The following is a 19,900-nucleotide window of genomic DNA, read 5'->3' as shown; positions in this document are numbered from 1 at the left end:
GTTTCAAAGAGATCGGTTCGTGAGAAAGACGAAGAAAATGTGCAAAGTCCTTTGTGAATTGTGCTAGTGACATTTTTTTCAAGGAATCTTTGCTTAATCGCCACGAGGATGCACTACTGGTCAGGGGTAGAAATCGGTTCTTGAGAAAAAGGATCGTGAGCGATTCATTCCCGAAGTGGGCTAGGGACAAATTTCACATGGAATCACGCTTCAAAAGACACTAGTATTGTTTGCTTCTGGTGTGGAAGAGATGCGTTTCTGAGAATACTGAAAATGCCAAATGCATTGCTAATCTGAGTTAGGGAAAAATTTCGCAAGGAAAGCGATCGGTTCCTGAGAAAAGTGGATAATGCGAATTATATTCCTGCTCTGTGACAGTGAAAACTTCACATGGACTCATGGTTCAAAAGACATCAGCATGCTCTGCTCATGGTTTGGTGGAGATCACTTAGTCAGAAAAACAAAAAATATGAAAATGCTTTCTGAGCTGCGCTAGTGACCATTTTTTCAAGGAACCTTTGCTTGAACGCCACTAGCACGCACTACTGGTCAGATGGTAGAGATTGGTGTGTGTGAAAAGGAATCAGGAGAGCTTTAGTCCTGATCTCTGCTAGGGACAATTCTCCCAAGGACTCACGCTCCAAAAGACATTAGTATTGTCTGCTAGTGGTTTGGAAGAGATACCTTTGTGAGAATACGGAAAAGGAGAAATACATTGCTGAACTATGCTAGTGATAAATTTTTCAAGGAATCTTCGTCTGAAAACAATTACAAGACAGTGCTAAACGATTGGTAGAGCTGGGTTTGTGAGAAAGACGAAAAATGAGAAACACATTCCTGATCACTGCTATGACAAAGTTCTCATGGAATCGTGCTTCAAAAGGCTCCAGGATGCTATGCTAATGGTTTGGACGAGCTCTATTAGTGAGAAACGAACAAATGTGCAAATCCTTCCTGAGCTGCGCTAGCGACCAATTTCTCAAGGAATATTTGTTTAAACGGTACGAGGATGCACTACTGGTCAGTTGGTTGAGATCGGTTCGTGAGAAAAAGAAACATGAGGGATGAATTCCTGATCTGGGCTACGGACAAATTTCACATGGAATCGCCCTTCAAGAGACATCAGGATGCTCTGCTCACGGCTTGGTAGAGCTCACGTAGTGAAAAATATGAAAATGCTTCCTGAGCTGCACAAGTGACACCTTTTTTTCAAGGACGCTTTGTTTAAACGCCACTAGGAGGCACTACTGGTCTGTTGGTAGGGATCGGGTAGTGTGAAAAGGAAACATGAGAGATTCTTTCCTGATCTCTGCTGGGGACAAATGTCACAAGGAATCACGCTTCAAAAGACATTACTATTGTCTGCTTGTAGTTTGGAAGAGAGGGATTTGTGAGAATACTGAAAATGAGAAATACATTCCTGATCTGAGCTAAGGAAAATATTTTGCAAGGAATCATCTTTTAAAAGCCATTAGGATGCTCTGCGAGTGGTTTATAAGAGATCGGTTCCTGAGAACTATGGATAATGCGAATTATATTCCTGCTCTGTGATAGTGAGAAATTTCTCATGGACTCATGCTTCTAAAGTGACTAGGATGCTCTGCTAGTGGTTTGTTAGAGATCAGTTAGTGAGAAATACAAAAAATATGACAATGCTTCCTGAGCTGTGCTAGTGACAAATTTTTCAAGGACTCTTTGTTTAAACGCCACTAGGATGCATTACCGTTCCCTTTGTGACGATCGGCTCGTGAGAAAAGGAAACATGAGAGATTCATTCCTGAGCTCGTTCACAAGGAGCCACGCTTCAAGAGCGCTTAGGATGCGATAATGCTCATTTGCCAGAGATCGGTTCGTGAGCAATAGGAAAATCAGATATTCATTCCTGCTCTTTTCTAGGGAGCAATTTCTCAAGGACTCTTCATCTGAAAGCCATAAGGAATGTCTCCTGCCGCTTTGAAAGAGATCGGCTCGTGAGAAAGTCAAAAATGAGATAATCGTTCCTGATCTGTGCTGGTGACTACTCTTTCATGGGATCATTCTTGAAAACACCATAGGATGCACTGCAAATGGTTTCGAAAAATTCGATTCGTGAACTACGCTACTGACCAATTTCTCATGGAATCATGCTTTGAAGGCCATTGGGATGCATTGCTAATGGTTTGGAAGTGATCGGTTCGCGAAAAATGAGCTATACATTCCTGATCTGTGGTACTAATACATTTCTCAGGGACTCTTCTTCTAAAAGCCATTAGGATTGTCTCCTGCCGGTTTGAAAGCGATCGGGTCGTCAGACAGACGAACAAAGAGAAATTAATTCCTGATCTGTGCTACTGAAACATTGCTCATGTAATCATGCTTCAAAAGACATTAGGATGCTCTGCTAATGATTTGCTAGGGATCGGTTAGTGAGAAATACAAACAATGTGACAAGACTTCCTGAGCTGTGCTAGTGACAATTTCTCAAGGAATACTGCTTCAAGAGCGATTAGGATGCTATAATTCTCATTTGGACGAGATCGGTTGGTGAGCTATACGAAAATCCGATAGTTATTCCTGCTCGGTTCTAGGGAGTACTTTCTCAAGGACTCTTTGTCTAAAAACATTCCTTATGAGGAATGTCTCCTGCCGGTTTCAAAGAGATCGGTTCGTGAGAAAGACGAAGAAAATGTGCAAAGTCCTTTGTGAATTGTGCTAGTGACATTTTTTTCAAGGAATCTTTGCTTAATCGCCACGAGGATGCACTACTGGTCAGGGGTAGAAATCGGTTCTTGAGAAAAAGGATCGTGAGCGATTCATTCCCGAAGTGGGCTAGGGACAAATTTCACATGGAATCACGCTTCAAAAGACACTAGTATTGTTTGCTTGTGGTGTGGAAGAGATGCGTTTCTGAGAATACTGAAAATGCCAAATGCATTGCTAATCTGAGTTAGGGAAAAATTTCGCAAGGAAAGCGATCGGTTCCTGAGAAAAGTGGATAATGCGAATTATATTCCTGCTCTGTGACAGTGAAAATTTCACATGGACTCATGGTTCAAAAGACATCAGCATGCTCTGCTCATGGTTTGGTGGAGATCACTTAGTCAGAAAAACAAAAAATATGAAAATGCTTTCTGAGCTGCGCTAGTGACCATTTTTTCAAGGAACCTTTGCTTGAACGCCACTAGCACGCACTACTGGTCAGATGGTAGAGATTGGTTTGTGTGAAAAGGAATCAGGAGAGCTTTAGTCCTGATCTCTGCTAGGGACAATTCTCCCAAGGACTCACGCTCCAAAAGACATTAGTATTGTCTGCTAGTGGTTTGGAAGAGATACCTTTGTGAGAATACGGAAAAGGAGAAATACATTGCTGAACTATGCTAGTGATAAATTTTTCAAGGAATCTTCGTCTGAAAACAATTACAAGACAGTGCTAAACGATTGGTAGAGCTGGGTTTGTGAGAAAGACGAAAAATGAGAAACACATTCCTGATCACTGCTATGACAAAGTTCTCATGGAATCGTGCTTCAAAAGGCTCCAGGATGCTATGCTAATGGTTTGGACGAGCTCTATTAGTGAGAAACGAACAAATGTGCAAATCCTTCCTGAGCTGCGCTAGCGACCAATTTCTCAAGGAATATTTGTTTAAACGGTACGAGGATGCACTACTGGTCAGTTGGTTGAGATCGGTTCGTGAGAAAAAGAAACATGAGGGATGAATTCCTGATCTGGGCTACGGACAAATTTCACATGGAATCGCCCTTCAAGAGACATCAGGATGCTCTGCTCACGGCTTGGTAGAGCTCACGTAGTGAAAAATATGAAAATGCTTCCTGAGCTGCACAAGTGACACCTTTTTTTCAAGGACGCTTTGTTTAAACGCCACTAGGAGGCACTACTGGTCTGTTGGTAGGGATCGGGTAGTGTGAAAAGGAAACATGAGAGATTCTTTCCTGATCTCTGCTGGGGACAAATGTCACAAGGAATCACGCTTCAAAAGACATTACTATTGTCTGCTTGTAGTTTGGAAGAGAGGGATTTGTGAGAATACTGAAAATGAGAAATACATTCCTGATCTGAGCTAAGGAAAATATTTTGCAAGGAATCATCTTTTAAAAGCCATTAGGATGCTCTGCGAGTGGTTTATAAGAGATCGGTTCCTGAGAACTATGGATAATGCGAATTATATTCCTGCTCTGTGATAGTGAGAAATTTCTCATGGACTCATGCTTCTAAAGTGACTAGGATGCTCTGCTAGTGGTTTGTTAGAGATCAGTTAGTGAGAAATACAAAAAATATGACAATGCTTCCTGAGCTGCGCTAGTGACAAATTTTTCAAGGACTCTTTGTTTAAACGCCACTAGGATGCATTACCGTTCCCTTTGTGACGATCGGCTCGTGAGAAAAGGAAACATGAGAGATTCATTCCTGAGCTCGTTCACAAGGAGCCACGCTTCAAGAGCGCTTAGGATGCGATAATGCTCATTTGCCAGAGATCGGTTCGTGAGCAATAGGAAAATCAGATATTCATTCCTGCTCTTTTCTAGGGAGCAATTTCTCAAGGACTCTTCGTCTGAAAGCCATAAGGAATGTCTCCTGCCGCTTTGAAAGAGATCGGCTCGTGAGAAAGTCAAAAATGAGATAATCGTTCCTGATCTGTGCTGGTGACTACTCTTTCATGGGATCATTCTTGAAAACACCATAGGATGCACTGCAAATGGTTTCGAAAAATTCGATTCGTGAACTACGCTACTGACCAATTTCTCATGGAATCATGCTTTGAAGGCCATTGGGATGCATTGCTAATGGTTTGGAAGTGATCGGTTCGCGAAAAATGAGCTATACATTCCTGATCTGTGGTACTAATACATTTCTCAGGGACTCTTCTTCTAAAAGCCATTAGGATTGTCTCCTGCCGGTTTGAAAGCGATCGGGTCGTCAGACAGACGAACAAAGAGAAATTAATTCCTGATCTGTGCTACTGAAACATTGCTCATGTAATCATGCTTCAAAAGACATTAGGATGCTCTGCTAATGATTTGCTAGGGATCGGTTAGTGAGAAATACAAACAATGTGACAAGACTTCCTGAGCTGTGCTAGTGACAATTTCTCAAGGAATACTGCTTCAAGAGCGATTAGGATGCTATAATTCTCATTTGGACGAGATCGGTTGGTGAGCTATACGAAAATCCGATAGTTATTCCTGCTCGGTTCTAGGGAGTACTTTCTCAAGGACTCTTTGTCTAAAAACATTCCTTATGAGGAATGTCTCCTGCCGGTTTCAAAGAGATCGGTTCGTGAGAAAGACGAAGAAAATGTGCAAAGTCCTTTGTGAATTGTGCTAGTGACATTTTTTTCAAGGAATCTTTGCTTAATCGCCACGAGGATGCACTACTGGTCAGGGGTAGAAATCGGTTCTTGAGAAAAAGGATCGTGAGCGATTCATTCCCGAAGTGGGCTAGGGACAAATTTCACATGGAATCACGCTTCAAAAGACATTAGTATTGTCTGCTAGTGGTTTGGAAGAGATACCTTTGTGAGAATACGGAAAAGGAGAAATACATTGCTGAACTATGCTAGTGATAAATTTTTCAAGGAATCTTCGTCTGAAAACAATTACAAGACAGTGCTAAACGATTGGTAGAGCTGGGTTTGTGAGAAAGACGAAAAATGAGAAACACATTCCTGATCACTGCTATGACAAAGTTCTCATGGAATCGTGCTTCAAAAGGCTCCAGGATGCTATGCTAATGGTTTGGACGAGCTCTATTAGTGAGAAACGAACAAATGTGCAAATCCTTCCTGAGCTGCGCTAGCGACCAATTTCTCAAGGAATATTTGTTTAAACGGTACGAGGATGCACTACTGGTCAGTTGGTTGAGATCGGTTCGTGAGAAAAAGAAACATGAGGGATGAATTCCTGATCTGGGCTACGGACAAATTTCACATGGAATCGCCCTTCAAGAGACATCAGGATGCTCTGCTCACGGCTTGGTAGAGCTCACGTAGTGAAAAATATGAAAATGCTTCCTGAGCTGCACAAGTGACACCTTTTTTTCAAGGACTCTTTGTTTAAACGCCACTAGGAGGCACTACTGGTCTGTTGGTAGGGATCGGGTAGTGTGAAAAGGAAACATGAGAGATTCTTTCCTGATCTCTGCTGGGGACAAATGTCACAAGGAATCACGCTTCAAAAGACATTACTATTGTCTGCTTGTAGTTTGGAAGAGAGGGATTTGTGAGAATACTGAAAATGAGAAATACATTCCTGATCTGAGCTAAGGAAAATATTTTGCAAGGAATCATCTTTTAAAAGCCATTAGGATGCTCTGCGAGTGGTTTATAAGAGATCGGTTCCAGAGAACTATGGATAATGCGAATTATATTCCTGCTCTGTGATAGTGAGAAATTTCTCATGGACTCATGCTTCTAAAGTGACTAGGATGCTCTGCTAGTGGTTTGTTAGAGATCAGTTAGTGAGAAATACAAAAAATATGACAATGCTTCCTGAGCTGCGCTAGTGACAAATTTTTCAAGGACTCTTTGTTTAAACGCCACTAGGATGCATTACCGTTCCCTTTGTGACGATCGGCTCGTGAGAAAAGGAAACATGAGAGATTCATTCCTGAGCTCGTTCACAAGGAGCCACGCTTCAAGAGCGCTTAGGATGCGATAATGCTCATTTGCCAGAGATCGGTTCGTGAGCAATAGGAAAATCAGATATTCATTCCTGCTCTTTTCTAGGGAGCAATTTCTCAAGGACTCTTCGTCTGAAAGCCATAAGGAATGTCTCCTGCCGCTTTGAAAGAGATCGGCTCGTGAGAAAGTCAAAAATGAGATAATCGTTCCTGATCTGTGCTGGTGACTACTCTTTCATGGGATCATTCTTGAAAACACCATAGGATGCACTGCAAATGGTTTCGAAAAATTCGATTCGTGAACTACGCTACTGACCAATTTCTCATGGAATCATGCTTTGAAGGCCATTGGGATGCATTGCTAATGGTTTGGAAGTGATCGGTTCGCGAAAAATGAGCTATACATTCCTGATCTGTGGTACTAATACATTTCTCAGGGACTCTTCTTCTAAAAGCCATTAGGATTGTCTCCTGCCGGTTTGAAAGCGATCGGGTCGTCAGACAGACGAACAAAGAGAAATTAATTCCTGATCTGTGCTACTGAAACATTGCTCATGTAATCATGCTTCAAAAGACATTAGGATGCTCTGCTAATGATTTGCTAGGGATCGGTTAGTGAGAAATACAAACAATGTGACAAGACTTCCTGAGCTGTGCTAGTGACAATTTCTCAAGGAATACTGCTTCAAGAGCGATTAGGATGCTATAATTCTCATTTGGACGAGATCGGTTGGTGAGCTATACGAAAATCCGATAGTTATTCCTGCTCGGTTCTAGGGAGTACTTTCTCAAGGACTCTTTGTCTAAAAACATTCCTTATGAGGAATGTCTCCTGCCGGTTTCAAAGAGATCGGTTCGTGAGAAAGACGAAGAAAATGTGCAAAGTCCTTTGTGAATTGTGCTAGTGACATTTTTTTCAAGGAATCTTTGCTTAATCGCCACGAGGATGCACTACTGGTCAGGGGTAGAAATCGGTTCTTGAGAAAAAGGATCGTGAGCGATTCATTCCCGAAGTGGGCTAGGGACAAATTTCACATGGAATCACGCTTCAAAAGACACTAGTATTGTTTGCTTGTGGTGTGGAAGAGATGCGTTTCTGAGAATACTGAAAATGCCAAATGCATTGCTAATCTGAGTTAGGGAAAAATTTCGCAAGGAAAGCGATCGGTTCCTGAGAAAAGTGGATAATGCGAATTATATTCCTGCTCTGTGACAGTGAAAATTTCACATGGACTCATGGTTCAAAAGACATCAGCATGCTCTGCTCATGGTTTGGTGGAGATCACTTAGTCAGAAAAACAAAAAATATGAAAATGCTTTCTGAGCTGCGCTAGTGACCATTTTTTCAAGGAACCTTTGCTTGAACGCCACTAGCACGCACTACTGGTCAGATGGTAGAGATTGGTTTGTGTGAAAAGGAATCAGGAGAGCTTTAGTCCTGATCTCTGCTAGGGACAATTCTCCCAAGGACTCACGCTCCAAAAGACATTAGTATTGTCTGCTAGTGGTTTGGAAGAGATACCTTTGTGAGAATACGGAAAAGGAGAAATACATTGCTGAACTATGCTAGTGATAAATTTTTCAAGGAATCTTCGTCTGAAAACAATTACAAGACAGTGCTAAACGATTGGTAGAGCTGGGTTTGTGAGAAAGACGAAAAATGAGAAACACATTCCTGATCACTGCTATGACAAAGTTCTCATGGAATTGTGCTTCAAAAGGCTCCAGGATGCTATGCTAATGGTTTGGACGAGCTCTATTAGTGAGAAACGAACAAATGTGCAAATCCTTCCTGAGCTGCGCTAGCGACCAATTTCTCAAGGAATATTTGTTTAAACGGTACGAGGATGCACTACTGGTCAGTTGGTTGAGATCGGTTCGTGAGAAAAAGAAACATGAGGGATGAATTCCTGATCTGGGCTACGGACAAATTTCACATGGAATCGCCCTTCAAGAGACATCAGGATGCTCTGCTCACGGCTTGGTAGAGCTCACGTAGTGAAAAATATGAAAATGTTTCCTGAGCTGCACAAGTGACACCTTTTTTTCAAGGACGCTTTGTTTAAACGCCACTAGGAGGCACTACTGGTCTGTTGGTAGGGATCGGGTAGTGTGAAAAGGAAACATGAGAGATTCTTTCCTGATCTCTGCTGGGGACAAATGTCACAAGGAATCACGCTTCAAAAGACATTACTATTGTCTGCTTGTAGTTTGGAAGAGAGGGATTTGTGAGAATACTGAAAATGAGAAATACATTCCTGATCTGAGCTAAGGAAAATATTTTGCAAGGAATCATCTTTTAAAAGCCATTAGGATGCTCTGCGAGTGGTTTATAAGAGATCGGTTCCTGAGAACTATGGATAATGCGAATTATATTCCTGCTCTGTGATAGTGAGAAATTTCTCATGGACTCATGCTTCTAAAGTGACTAGGATGCTCTGCTAGTGGTTTGTTAGAGATCAGTTAGTGAGAAATACAAAAAATATGACAATGCTTCCTGAGCTGCGCTAGTGACAAATTTTTCAAGGACTCTTTGTTTAAACGCCACTAGGATGCATTACCGTTCCCTTTGTGACGATCGGCTCGTGAGAAAAGGAAACATGAGAGATTCATTCCTGAGCTCGTTCACAAGGAGCCACGCTTCAAGAGCGCTTAGGATGCGATAATGCTCATTTGCCAGAGATCGGTTCGTGAGCAATAGGAAAATCAGATATTCATTCCTGCTCTTTTCTAGGGAGCAATTTCTCAAGGACTCTTCGTCTGAAAGCCATAAGGAATGTCTCCTGCCGCTTTGAAAGAGATCGGCTCGTGAGAAAGTCAAAAATGAGATAATCGTTCCTGATCTGTGCTGGTGACTACTCTTTCATGGGATCATTCTTGAAAACACCATAGGATGCACTGCAAATGGTTTCGAAAAATTCGATTCGTGAACTACGCTACTGACCAATTTCTCATGGAATCATGCTTTGAAGGCCATTGGGATGCATTGCTAATGGTTTGGAAGTGATCGGTTCGCGAAAAATGAGCTATACATTCCTGATCTGTGGTACTAATACATTTCTCAGGGACTCTTCTTCTAAAAGCCATTAGGATTGTCTCCTGCCGGTTTGAAAGCGATCGGGTCGTCAGACAGACGAACAAAGAGAAATTAATTCCTGATCTGTGCTACTGAAACATTGCTCATGTAATCATGCTTCAAAAGACATTAGGATGCTCTGCTAATGATTTGCTAGGGATCGGTTAGTGAGAAATACAAACAATGTGACAAGACTTCCTGAGCTGTGCTAGTGACAATTTCTCAAGGAATACTGCTTCAAGAGCGATTAGGATGCTATAATTCTCATTTGGACGAGATCGGTTGGTGAGCTATACGAAAATCCGATAGTTATTCCTGCTCGGTTCTAGGGAGTACTTTCTCAAGGACTCTTTGTCTAAAAACATTCCTTATGAGGAATGTCTCCTGCCGGTTTCAAAGAGATCGGTTCGTGAGAAAGACGAAGAAAATGTGCAAAGTCCTTTGTGAATTGTGCTAATGACATTTTTTTCAAGGAATCTTTGCTTAATCGCCACGAGGATGCACTACTGGTCAGGGGTAGAAATCGGTTCTTGAGAAAAAGGATCGTGAGCGATTCATTCCCGAAGTGGGCTAGGGACAAATTTCACATGGAATCACGCTTCAAAAGACACTAGTATTGTTTGCTTGTGGTGTGGAAGAGATGCGTTTCTGAGAATACTGAAAATGCGAAAGGCATTGCTAATCTGAGTTAGGGAAAAATTTCGCAAGGAAAGCGATCGGTTGCTGAGAAAAGTGGATAATGCGAATTATATTCCTGCTCTGTGACAGTGAAAATTTCACATGGACTCATGGTTCAAAAGACATCAGCATGCTCTGCTCATGGTTTGGTGGAGATCACTTAGTCAGAAAAACAAAAAATATGAAAATGCTTTCTGAGCTGCGCTAGTGACCATTTTTTCAAGGAACCTTTGCTTGAACGCCACTAGCACGCACTACTGGTCAGATGGTAGAGATTGGTTTGTGTGAAAAGGAATCAGGAGAGCTTTAGTCCTGATCTCTGCTAGGGACAATTCTCCCAAGGACTCACGCTCCAAAAGACATTAGTATTGTCTGCTAGTGGTTTGGAAGAGATACCTTTGTGAGAATACGGAAAAGGAGAAATACATTGCTGAACTATGCTAGTGATAAATTTTTCAAGGAATCTTCGTCTGAAAACAATTACAAGACAGTGCTAAACGATTGGTAGAGCTGGGTTTGTGAGAAAGACGAAAAATGAGAAACACATTCCTGATCACTGCTATGACAAAGTTCTCATGGAATCGTGCTTCAAAAGGCTCCAGGATGCTATGCTAATGGTTTGGACGAGCTCTATTAGTGAGAAACGAACAAATGTGCAAATCCTTCCTGAGCTGCGCTAGCGACCAATTTCTCAAGGAATATTTGTTTAAACGGTACGAGGATGCACTACTGGTCAGTTGGTTGAGATCGGTTCGTGAGAAAAAGAAACATGAGGGATGAATTCCTGATCTGGGCTACGGACAAATTTCACATGGAATCGCCCTTCAAGAGACATCAGGATGCTCTGCTCACGGCTTGGTAGAGCTCACGTAGTGAAAAATATGAAAATGCTTCCTGAGCTGCACAAGTGACACCTTTTTTTCAAGGACGCTTTGTTTAAACGCCACTAGGAGGCACTACTGGTCTGTTGGTAGGGATCGGGTAGTGTGAAAAGGAAACATGAGAGATTCTTTCCTGATCTCTGCTGGGGACAAATGTCACAAGGAATCACGCTTCAAAAGACATTACTATTGTCTGCTTGTAGTTTGGAAGAGAGGGATTTGTGAGAATACTGAAAATGAGAAATACATTCCTGATCTGAGCTAAGGAAAATATTTTGCAAGGAATCATCTTTTAAAAGCCATTAGGATGCTCTGCGAGTGGTTTATAAGAGATCGGTTCCTGAGAACTATGGATAATGCGAATTATATTCCTGCTCTGTGATAGTGAGAAATTTCTCATGGACTCATGCTTCTAAAGTGACTAGGATGCTCTGCTAGTGGTTTGTTAGAGATCAGTTAGTGAGAAATACAAAAAATATGACAATGCTTCCTGAGCTGCGCTAGTGACAAATTTTTCAAGGACTCTTTGTTTAAACGCCACTAGGATGCATTACCGTTCCCTTTGTGACGATCGGCTCGTGAGAAAAGGAAACATGAGAGATTCATTCCTGAGCTCGTTCACAAGGAGCCACGCTTCAAGAGCGCTTAGGATGCGATAATGCTCATTTGCCAGAGATCGGTTCGTGAGCAATAGGAAAATCAGATATTCATTCCTGCTCTTTTCTAGGGAGCAATTTCTCAAGGACTCTTCGTCTGAAAGCCATAAGGAATGTCTCCTGCCGCTTTGAAAGAGATCGGCTCGTGAGAAAGTCAAAAATGAGATAATCGTTCCTGATCTGTGCTGGTGACTACTCTTTCATGGGATCATTCTTGAAAACACCATAGGATGCACTGCAAATGGTTTCGAAAAATTCGATTCGTGAACTACGCTACTGACCAATTTCTCATGGAATCATGCTTTGAAGGCCATTGGGATGCATTGCTAATGGTTTGGAAGTGATCGGTTCGCGAAAAATGAGCTATACATTCCTGATCTGTGGTACTAATACATTTCTCAGGGACTCTTCTTCTAAAAGCCATTAGGATTGTCTCCTGCCGGTTTGAAAGCGATCGGGTCGTCAGACAGACGAACAAAGAGAAATTAATTCCTGATCTGTGCTACTGAAACATTGCTCATGTAATCATGCTTCAAAAGACATTAGGATGCTCTGCTAATGATTTGCTAGGGATCGGTTAGTGAGAAATACAAACAATGTGACAAGACTTCCTGAGCTGTGCTAGTGACAATTTCTCAAGGAATACTGCTTCAAGAGCGATTAGGATGCTATAATTCTCATTTGGACGAGATCGGTTGGTGAGCTATACGAAAATCCGATAGTTATTCCTGCTCGGTTCTAGGGAGTACTTTCTCAAGGACTCTTTGTCTAAAAACATTCCTTATGAGGAATGTCTCCTGCCGGTTTCAAAGAGATCGGTTCGTGAGAAAGACGAAGAAAATGTGCAAAGTCCTTTGTGAATTGTGCTAGTGACATTTTTTTCAAGGAATCTTTGCTTAATCGCCACGAGGATGCACTACTGGTCAGGGGTAGAAATCGGTTCTTGAGAAAAAGGATCGTGAGCGATTCATTCCCGAAGTGGGCTAGGGACAAATTTCACATGGAATCACGCTTCAAAAGACATTAGTATTGTCTGCTAGTGGTTTGGAAGAGATACCTTTGTGAGAATACGGAAAAGGAGAAATACATTGCTGAACTATGCTAGTGATAAATTTTTCAAGGAATCTTCGTCTGAAAACAATTACAAGACAGTGCTAAACGATTGGTAGAGCTGGGTTTGTGAGAAAGACGAAAAATGAGAAACACATTCCTGATCACTGCTATGACAAAGTTCTCATGGAATCGTGCTTCAAAAGGCTCCAGGATGCTATGCTAATGGTTTGGACGAGCTCTATTAGTGAGAAACGAACAAATGTGCAAATCCTTCCTGAGCTGCGCTAGCGACCAATTTCTCAAGGAATATTTGTTTAAACGGTACGAGGATGCACTACTGGTCAGTTGGTTGAGATCGGTTCGTGAGAAAAAGAAACATGAGGGATGAATTCCTGATCTGGGCTACGGACAAATTTCACATGGAATCGCCCTTCAAGAGACATCAGGATGCTCTGCTCACGGCTTGGTAGAGCTCACGTAGTGAAAAATATGAAAATGCTTCCTGAGCTGCACAAGTGACACCTTTTTTTCAAGGACGCTTTGTTTAAACGCCACTAGGAGGCACTACTGGTCTGTTGGTAGGGATCGGGTAGTGTGAAAAGGAAACATGAGAGATTCTTTCCTGATCTCTGCTGGGGACAAATGTCACAAGGAATCACGCTTCAAAAGACATTACTATTGTCTGCTTGTAGTTTGGAAGAGAGGGATTTGTGAGAATACTGAAAATGAGAAATACATTCCTGATCTGAGCTAAGGAAAATATTTTGCAAGGAATCATCTTTTAAAAGCCATTAGGATGCTCTGCGAGTGGTTTATAAGAGATCGGTTCCAGAGAACTATGGATAATGCGAATTATATTCCTGCTCTGTGATAGTGAGAAATTTCTCATGGACTCATGCTTCTAAAGTGACTAGGATGCTCTGCTAGTGGTTTGTTAGAGATCAGTTAGTGAGAAATACAAAAAATATGACAATGCTTCCTGAGCTGCGCTAGTGACAAATTTTTCAAGGACTCTTTGTTTAAACGCCACTAGGATGCATTACCGTTCCCTTTGTGACGATCGGCTCGTGAGAAAAGGAAACATGAGAGATTCATTCCTGAGCTCGTTCACAAGGAGCCACGCTTCAAGAGCGCTTAGGATGCGATAATGCTCATTTGCCAGAGATCGGTTCGTGAGCAATAGGAAAATCAGATATTCATTCCTGCTCTTTTCTAGGGAGCAATTTCTCAAGGACTCTTCGTCTGAAAGCCATAAGGAATGTCTCCTGCCGCTTTGAAAGAGATCGGCTCGTGAGAAAGTCAAAAATGAGATAATCGTTCCTGATCTGTGCTGGTGACTACTCTTTCATGGGATCATTCTTGAAAACACCATAGGATGCACTGCAAATGGTTTCGAAAAATTCGATTCGTGAACTACGCTACTGACCAATTTCTCATGGAATCATGCTTTGAAGGCCATTGGGATGCATTGCTAATGGTTTGGAAGTGATCGGTTCGCGAAAAATGAGCTATACATTCCTGATCTGTGGTACTAATACATTTCTCAGGGACTCTTCTTCTAAAAGCCATTAGGATTGTCTCCTGCCGGTTTGAAAGCGATCGGGTCGTCAGACAGACGAACAAAGAGAAATTAATTCCTGATCTGTGCTACTGAAACATTGCTCATGTAATCATGCTTCAAAAGACATTAGGATGCTCTGCTAATGATTTGCTAGGGATCGGTTAGTGAGAAATACAAACAATGTGACAAGACTTCCTGAGCTGTGCTAGTGACAATTTCTCAAGGAATACTGCTTCAAGAGCGATTAGGATGCTATAATTCTCATTTGGACGAGATCGGTTGGTGAGCTATACGAAAATCCGATAGTTATTCCTGCTCGGTTCTAGGGAGTACTTTCTCAAGGACTCTTTGTCTAAAAACATTCCTTATGAGGAATGTCTCCTGCCGGTTTCAAAGAGATCGGTTCGTGAGAAAGACGAAGAAAATGTGCAAAGTCCTTTGTGAATTGTGCTAGTGACATTTTTTTCAAGGAATCTTTGCTTAATCGCCACGAGGATGCACTACTGGTCAGGGGTAGAAATCGGTTCTTGAGAAAAAGGATCGTGAGCGATTCATTCCCGAAGTGGGCTAGGGACAAATTTCACATGGAATCACGCTTCAAAAGACACTAGTATTGTTTGCTTGTGGTGTGGAAGAGATGCGTTTCTGAGAATACTGAAAATGCCAAATGCATTGCTAATCTGAGTTAGGGAAAAATTTCGCAAGGAAAGCGATCGGTTCCTGAGAAAAGTGGATAATGCGAATTATATTCCTGCTCTGTGACAGTGAAAATTTCACATGGACTCATGGTTCAAAAGACATCAGCATGCTCTGCTCATGGTTTGGTGGAGATCACTTAGTCAGAAAAACAAAAAATATGAAAATGCTTTCTGAGCTGCGCTAGTGACCATTTTTTCAAGGAACCTTTGCTTGAACGCCACTAGCACGCACTACTGGTCAGATGGTAGAGATTGGTTTGTGTGAAAAGGAATCAGGAGAGCTTTAGTCCTGATCTCTGCTAGGGACAATTCTCCCAAGGACTCACGCTCCAAAAGACATTAGTATTGTCTGCTAGTGGTTTGGAAGAGATACCTTTGTGAGAATACGGAAAAGGAGAAATACATTGCTGAACTATGCTAGTGATAAATTTTTCAAGGAATCTTCGTCTGAAAACAATTACAAGACAGTGCTAAACGATTGGTAGAGCTGGGTTTGTGAGAAAGACGAAAAATGAGAAACACATTCCTGATCACTGCTATGACAAAGTTCTCATGGAATTGTGCTTCAAAAGGCTCCAGGATGCTATGCTAATGGTTTGGACGAGCTCTATTAGTGAGAAACGAACAAATGTGCAAATCCTTCCTGAGCTGCGCTAGCGACCAATTTCTCAAGGAATATTTGTTTAAACGGTACGAGGATGCACTACTGGTCAGTTGGTTGAGATCGGTTCGTGAGAAAAAGAAACATGAGGGATGAATTCCTGATCTGGGCTACGGACAAATTTCACATGGAATCGCCCTTCAAGAGACATCAGGATGCTCTGCTCACGGCTTGGTAGAGCTCACGTAGTGAAAAATATGAAAATGTTTCCTGAGCTGCACAAGTGACACCTTTTTTTCAAGGACGCTTTGTTTAAACGCCACTAGGAGGCACTACTGGTCTGTTGGTAGGGATCGGGTAGTGTGAAAAGGAAACATGAGAGATTCTTTCCTGATCTCTGCTGGGGACAAATGTCACAAGGAATCACGCTTCAAAAGACATTACTATTGTCTGCTTGTAGTTTGGAAGAGAGGGATTTGTGAGAATACTGAAAATGAGAAATACATTCCTGATCTGAGCTAAGGAAAATATTTTGCAAGGAATCATCTTTTAAAAGCCATTAGGATGCTCTGCGAGTGGTTTATAAGAGATCGGTTCCTGAGAACTATGGATAATGCGAATTATATTCCTGCTCTGTGATAGTGAGAAATTTCTCATGGACTCATGCTTCTAAAGTGACTAGGATGCTCTGCTAGTGGTTTGTTAGAGATCAGTTAGTGAGAAATACAAAAAATATGACAATGCTTCCTGAGCTGCGCTAGTGACAAATTTTTCAAGGACTCTTTGTTTAAACGCCACTAGGATGCATTACCGTTCCCTTTGTGACGATCGGCTCGTGAGAAAAGGAAACATGAGAGATTCATTCCTGAGCTCGTTCACAAGGAGCCACGCTTCAAGAGCGCTTAGGATGCGATAATGCTCATTTGCCAGAGATCGGTTCGTGAGCAATAGGAAAATCAGATATTCATTCCTGCTCTTTTCTAGGGAGCAATTTCTCAAGGACTCTTCGTCTGAAAGCCATAAGGAATGTCTCCTGCCGCTTTGAAAGAGATCGGCTCGTGAGAAAGTCAAAAATGAGATAATCGTTCCTGATCTGTGCTGGTGACTACTCTTTCATGGGATCATTCTTGAAAACACCATAGGATGCACTGCAAATGGTTTCGAAAAATTCGATTCGTGAACTACGCTACTGACCAATTTCTCATGGAATCATGCTTTGAAGGCCATTGGGATGCATTGCTAATGGTTTGGAAGTGATCGGTTCGCGAAAAATGAGCTATACATTCCTGATCTGTGGTACTAATACATTTCTCAGGGACTCTTCTTCTAAAAGCCATTAGGATTGTCTCCTGCCGGTTTGAAAGCGATCGGGTCGTCAGACAGACGAACAAAGAGAAATTAATTCCTGATCTGTGCTACTGAAACATTGCTCATGTAATCATGCTTCAAAAGACATTAGGATGCTCTGCTAATGATTTGCTAGGGATCGGTTAGTGAGAAATACAAACAATGTGACAAGACTTCCTGAGCTGTGCTAGTGACAATTTCTCAAGGAATACTGCTTCAAGAGCGATTAGGATGCTATAATTCTCATTTGGACGAGATCGGTTGGTGAGCTATACGAAAATCCGATAGTTATTCCTGCTCGGTTCTAGGGAGTACTTTCTCAAGGACTCTTTGTCTAAAAACATTCCTTATGAGGAATGTCTCCTGCCGGTTTCAAAGAGATCGGTTCGTGAGAAAGACGAAGAAAATGTGCAAAGTCCTTTGTGAATTGTGCTAGTGACATTTTTTTCAAGGAATCTTTGCTTAATCGCCACGAGGATGCACTACTGGTCAGGGGTAGAAATCGGTTCTTGAGAAAAAGGATCGTGAGCGATTCATTCCCGAAGTGGGCTAGGGACAAATTTCACATGGAATCACGCTTCAAAAGACACTAGTATTGTTTGCTTGTGGTGTGGAAGAGATGCGTTTCTGAGAATACTGAAAATGCCAAATGCATTGCTAATCTGAGTTAGGGAAAAATTTCGCAAGGAAAGCGATCGGTTCCTGAGAAAAGTGGATAATGCGAATTATATTCCTGCTCTGTGACAGTAAAAATTTCACATGGACTCATGGTTCAAAAGACATCAGCATGCTCTGCTCATGGTTTGGTGGAGATCACTTAGTCAGAAAAACAAAAAATATGAAAATGCTTTCTGAGCTGCGCTAGTGACCATTTTTTCAAGGAACCTTTGCTTGAACGCCACTAGCACGCACTACTGGTCAGATGGTAGAGATTGGTTTGTGTGAAAAGGAATCAGGAGAGCTTTAGTCCTGATCTCTGCTAGGGACAATTCTCCCAAGGACTCACGCTCCAAAAGACATTAGTATTGTCTGCTAGTGGTTTGGAAGAGATACCTTTGTGAGAATACGGAAAAGGAGAAATACATTGCTGAACTATGCTAGTGATAAATTTTTCAAGGAATCTTCGTCTGAAAACAATTACAAGACAGTGCTAAACGATTGGTAGAGCTGGGTTTGTGAGAAAGACGAAAAATGAGAAACACATTCCTGATCACTGCTATGACAAAGTTCTCATGGAATCGTGCTTCAAAAGGCTCCAGGATGCTATGCTAATGGTTTGGACGAGCTCTATTAGTGAGAAACGAACAAATGTGCAAATCCTTCCTGAGCTGCGCTAGCGACCAATTTCTCAAGGAATATTTGTTTAAACGGTACGAGGATGCACTACTGGTCAGTTGGTTGAGATCGGTTCGTGAGAAAAAGAAACATGAGGGATGAATTCCTGATCTGGGCTACGGACAAATTTCACATGGAATCGCCCTTCAAGAGACATCAGGTGCTCTGCTCACGGCTTGGTAGAGCTCACGTAGTGAAAAATATGAAAATGCTTCCTGAGCTGCACAAGTGACACCTTTTTTTCAAGGACGCTTTGTTTAAACGCCACTAGGAGGCACTACTGGTCTGTTGGTAGGGATCGGGTAGTGTGAAAAGGAAACATGAGAGATTCTTTCCTGATCTCTGCTGGGGACAAATGTCACAAGGAATCACGCTTCAAAAGACATTACTATTGTCTGCTTGTAGTTTGGAAGAGAGGGATTTGTGAGAATACTGAAAATGAGAAATACATTCCTGATCTGAGCTAAGGAAAATATTTTGCAAGGAATCATCTTTTAAAAGCCATTAGGATGCTCTGCGAGTGGTTTATAAGAGATCGGTTCCAGAGAACTATGGATAATGCGAATTATATTCCTGCTCTGTGATAGTGAGAAATTTCTCATGGACTCATGCTTCTAAAGTGACTAGGATGCTCTGCTAGTGGTTTGTTAGAGATCAGTTAGTGAGAAATACAAAAAATATGACAATGCTTCCTGAGCTGCGCTAGTGACAAATTTTTCAAGGACTCTTTGTTTAAACGCCACTAGGATGCATTACCGTTCCCTTTGTGACGATCGGCTCGTGAGAAAAGGAAACATGAGAGATTCATTCCTGAGCTCGTTCACAAGGAGCCACGCTTCAAGAGCGCTTAGGATGCGATAATGCTCATTTGCCAGAGATCGGTTCGTGAGCAATAGGAAAATCAGATATTCATTCCTGCTCTTTTCTAGGGAGCAATTTCTCAAGGACTCTTCGTCTGAAAGCCATAAGGAATGTCTCCTGCCGCTTTGAAAGAGATCGGCTCGTGAGAAAGTCAAAAATGAGATAATCGTTCCTGATCTGTGCTGGTGACTACTCTTTCATGGGATCATTCTTGAAAACACCATAGGATGCACTGCAAATGGTTTCGAAAAATTCGATTCGTGAACTACGCTACTGACCAATTTCTCATGGAATCATGCTTTGAAGGCCATTGGGATGCATTGCTAATGGTTTGGAAGTGATCGGTTCGCGAAAAATGAGCTATACATTCCTGATCTGTGGTACTAATACATTTCTCAGGGACTCTTCTTCTAAAAGCCATTAGGATTGTCTCCTGCCGGTTTGAAAGCGATCGGGTCGTCAGACAGACGAACAAAGAGAAATTAATTCCTGATCTGTGCTACTGAAACATTGCTCATGTAATCATGCTTCAAAAGA

This window comes from Emys orbicularis, chromosome 17 (genome assembly GCF_028017835.1).
Source record: "Emys orbicularis isolate rEmyOrb1 chromosome 17, rEmyOrb1.hap1, whole genome shotgun sequence".
In the NCBI taxonomy this organism is placed as follows: Eukaryota; Metazoa; Chordata; order Testudines; family Emydidae; genus Emys; species Emys orbicularis.
This window is presented reverse-complemented; position numbering follows the sequence as displayed.